The sequence below is a fragment of the Arachis duranensis genome, chromosome 10 (genome assembly GCF_000817695.3).
Source record: "Arachis duranensis cultivar V14167 chromosome 10, aradu.V14167.gnm2.J7QH, whole genome shotgun sequence".
In the NCBI taxonomy this organism is placed as follows: domain Eukaryota; kingdom Viridiplantae; phylum Streptophyta; class Magnoliopsida; order Fabales; family Fabaceae; genus Arachis; species Arachis duranensis.
In genome coordinates this window covers 85239989-85244726 of record NC_029781.3, presented here as the reverse complement: position 1 = coordinate 85244726, position 4738 = coordinate 85239989, and the positions used below count along the sequence as shown (strand labels likewise).

The 4738-nt window shown below is 26.9% G+C and overlaps 1 protein-coding gene across 1 annotated transcript in view; it reads right to left on the bottom strand.

The window, feature by feature from the left end:
- Positions 1–200, bottom strand: part of LOC107470592 (sucrose-phosphatase 1) — a 5756-nt gene extending 5556 nt beyond the window's left edge. Inside the window, exon 1 of the mRNA XM_016089993.3 lies at positions 104–200. The gene's annotated coding sequence lies outside the window, so the exon portion shown is untranslated. The remainder of the gene's footprint in view (positions 1–103) is intronic.
- Positions 201–4738: the final 4538 nt, after the last annotated feature.

Here is a 4738-nt window from a genome sequence, read left to right as displayed (position 1 = left end):
AACTCACAAACAGTGTGAGTAAATAAAGAAAGAAAGAAATAGGAACTTAAAAAAAATAAAAATAAAATGATTTCGATGTAATAAATTAGAAAGCATAGCTGACCGTTTTCTGCTGAGAGGAAAAGCTGGTTCTCACTCAAGAAGGTACTACAGTTGAATGAATCTAAGCGTAAACCAAAGATTTCTCACTAACAGTAAATGATGGAGGAAATTTCTATATTCGTCTGGATATTTTTTTTAATATAAATCAGGAAAAATATTTATTTTTCCAAAATCTATTTCTGAGTTTTATTTATCGGAATGTACGTTTTTTTTTGTATTTGGACAAGTTCGTTATACCTTACGGCGAACTCTATAAATTTTATAGAGTTCGTTTAACTTTTCGTAGAACTCCACTTTAAAAATATTAAATTAAATTTGAAAAGATAACAATAATAAATATTATCATCATCTTCAAAGTACACAAAAATTAATGGTATTTTATTTTTAGAAAATAGTTATTTTTTTATTTATCATTAAAAAAATCTTTAGTAAATATAACTTATTTCAGTGTACTTGTATATTTTTTGAGAAGATGATAATAATTACCATGGACCTAAAAAATTATAATAGTTTGGACAAAAATAATTATTTTTTTGATAAAGAGAATTGTGATGGTTTGATATAAATTTTTTTTTTCTTACAAATTTTTTGTCTCACACAATTTTTGTAAAAATTTAAAATTAGTTAATTTGAGTTATATTTTTTATAAATTATTTAATTATTGAACTATAATTTTTTGTTGTATTATATAAAAAATAATCAATAAAAATATAATTTGACAAATATGAAATATTGAACAAGGCACTGGTATTAATAATAAATGTATCACGCAATACTACCAAAACATTAAAATGAGAAAAATATTTTTAATATAGAGTAATATATTTTTTAATGTGTTAATTATATTTATTAAAAATTTGACTAACTAACCTACTATAAGATTTAAATAACTAAATATATTGATATTATTTTTTATTATTTTTATATCTTATTTTTGCCTCCACTATTATAATTTTTTGGATCCATAGCAATAATTATTATCGTCTCCAAAAATATATATGTACACCGGAATAAGCCATATTTAACAAAGATTTTTTTAATTATAAATTAAAAAAAATAACTATTTCCCAAAAATAAAATACGACTTATTCCTGTATACTCTTGTGTACTCTTATGTATTTTGGAGACGATAATAATACTTACCATGGTTAACTTTTCAAACTCAATTTAATGTATTTAGAGTGGAGTTTGACCGGAAGTAAGGCGAACTTGTTAATTTTTATAGAGTTGGTCGTGGGGTGCGGCAAACTTGTCCAAATACAAAAAAAAAGGTTTATTTCAGTAAATAAAACTGGAAACTAGGTTTAATGAAAATAAATATTTTTCATAATTTATTATGGTAAAAAATCCATATTCATCGTTAAGATTCGTCCAATTATTTATTTTGATCCTCAACATTTAAAATTTTTTTATAATAATCTTCCATTTAAGTTGGGACACCAATTTAGTCTCTTGATCTTTTTTGAAAAATGCTTTTTGTATAACAAAATTTAGTTTTTGGTCAGCTTTTAATATTATTTAATTATTTTTTAATTAAAACATATTCCTATTTTTAGATACACATTTATAATTATTAATTTAAATTTTAAAAGCTAACATTTCTCTAATTTTTTATCCACTTCATAGTTAATTATTGTTTCCTTCTTTTACGTTGATTTTCTCTCCGTAACATGATTTTTTTCTTTCTTCTATTCTGCTGCAATATTCCAATTTGTATCCGCAGAAAAAAAGAATTGAAAGTCAGTGCAGTAATTTCTTTTTTAATTGTAACACATCTAAAATTATTAAGTTATACAGAAAATAATTTTGAAACACATCTAAAATCATAAATCTAAAATTTAAATTTAAATATTAAAAAACAATTGTAAATACACAGAATATTTCTAAAACACGTTCAAAATTGTTAGAGATATAACCATTAGTATTACCTTTTCCTATTAGCTTAAGCTTTTGGGACGAGTGGTTTCATAATATAGTTTCAGAACTCTATGTCCGAAAGGTTAAGAGTTCAATCCTTAATGAATCCTATTAACCCTTAAGATTTACTTTTAAATTTTAAAATTAAAATCTTCAATTTTACTGAATTTATATTTTTCAAAAGTGTATTTAAATGATAATCTGTTAATAATTAAAAATAATAAAACTGAAACAAAAATTTTAAATTTTAGTTTTATTTAATTTGTATTTTAGATGTATTATGCTACACATAAAAGTCTTTTTGACTTACAAGTCTTACAAGTTGGGTTAAACCCCACAGAAGTTACGCTCACCCACAAAAGCGTGTTAACACGCGTATCACGTTTCCAAAGCGCTTCTTCACCATTATGAACGACTCTTCTTCTTCCTCAATGAAAACCATAACTGTCATTTTTTCTTCGCGTTTCTCCTCCTTCTCCCCTTCTTCCTTCTTCTTCTCCGTCTTCTTTGTGTTTCTCTTTCTTTTTCTTCACATGTTTCATCTTCATCGTCGTGTTTCTCCTCCTTCTTCTTTTGATTTTGCAACATTATGTATTTTTCTTCTTTGTTTGATTTATTAAGCTTTTAAAACTAAACATTTTTTTTCTTCGATTTTTAGTTGGGTTGTTCGATTACAAACAAAAAATAAAATATAAAAACTCAATGAAATAGATAAGTTGAGCTAATTATCAAAATAATAAGTCCTATTCTTAAATAAGCACGCTAAAACACCGAGTCCACATAAAAACCAAATAAAAAATATACTTCTTACTTGATTAAAATAAAAGACCAAAACCCAACAATTAATAAAAATAGTTATGCTATAAATTTATATAATTTTTTATTCATATCCATCCAAGCTGGTCCAATACCAAAAAAACTCAATCTCATTAAATAAAACGTGACTCCACGTACCCAAACGCACGAAACGTTAACATATTCATTCGCGCTTTGAATATGAAACAACGTTTCTTCTTCAACATTGAAAGCGCTACTGAAGAAGTTCGAATCTCTCAAACTTCACTCGTGTTCTTAGCGAAAACCGTTACTGGAGAAGAATCGCGAGAAGATTTCGAAAGGAAGAAGAAAATACGAACAAAAACAAGAACAGAAACTGCGAAAGGTACGATAAAAACTACTGTTCATTTAAAATCTTGCAATCTCACATTTTTCTTAGTTGTATTTTAGGTTTACTGAATTGAGTTACTTCGTTTAGTAAAATGACTTAATCTGATTCTATTTTTTTGGCGTAACTAGGCATAGGAATGAAATGTGTTCTTATTTTCTTTCTATTCAGTGGAGTTGCTCATTTTCATTCATTTGATTGTTAGTGTGTTTAGTTGAGTCCTTTTGCATGCAGAAATAATTTACTTGATGATTGAATATTTATCACGTTTTATTCAGTACGTGATTGGTGTTCGATTCATTGGTGGTTATCATTTGATTCACTTGATTGTTAGTATGTTCAATTGAGTTCTTTTGCATGCAGAAATGATTTACTTGATGATTGAATGTTTATCACGTTATATTCAGTACATGATTGATTTCGGTTCATAAGTATTTGTCATTTGATTCACCTGATTGTTAGTGCGTTCAGTTGAGTTCTTTTGCATACAGAAATATTTTTCTTGCTGATTGAATGTTTATCAAGTTTTATTCAGAACATCAATGAAATTCAATTTAATGGAGTTGGTTATTTTAATTCATTTGATTATTGGTGTATTTAGTTGAGTTCTTTTGCATGCAGAAATGACTTTACTTGATGATTGAATGTTTATCACGTTTTATTCAGCACATGATTGGTGTTCGGTTCACTGGTGTTTGTCATTTGATTCACCCGATTGATATGTGTTCAGTCGAGTTCTTTTGCATGCAGAAAAATTTTTCTTGATGATTGAATGTTTATCACATTTTATTCAGCACATGAATGGTGTTCGATTCAGTTAGGTTGACCATTTTGATTCACTTGATTAAAATATGCATGAATGTGCTTGTCGGTGTATTGAGTGAAATATTGACAAAATTTTTTTGGCTTCAGGCTCGAATATGGTTCAAATATTCTGTTGATCAAATTGAACAAAATCAGAGACTAAATAATTCGAAAATCTGAAGAAATAAGACTCCCAAAGCCATCTGCTGCCCTCTCCAGCCCTTATTGTAAATTCACATATGGGGATATAGATAGTAAATAGGATATAATTTGTTTGACTGATTGTAATTAACACTATTTTATTTAACTTGTTTAAAAAATCAAATAATGTATATATATGAATATTAATGTAAATGTTATTAAAAATTTAGTGTTAATGTATATATCTGATTCAAAATAGATTAGTCCTTGTCCTGTTGGTCTGAGATGTTAATATATATATCTGTTAGAACTGTCTGGCTACTATTTTATTCCAGGTTGACGGTGAATGGAATCAGGATATTTATCAAACATTAAGAGCCCCAAAAAAGTAAATGAACCGAAATTAATACACAGGGTGAACAGAAAAAGTGCATATATCAATATAGTAGAGAGATAATTTTAAAAAAATGTTGCTATCAGTATTCAGTATCAGAAACTCTTGAACACTTTGGAATAATTTTTGTAGAACTTTCCGACTTCTTTTAGTATCTTGAAAATCATCCCGACCTTTGGGACAAATTATTCATCCACAACACACCTGGTCTGCAG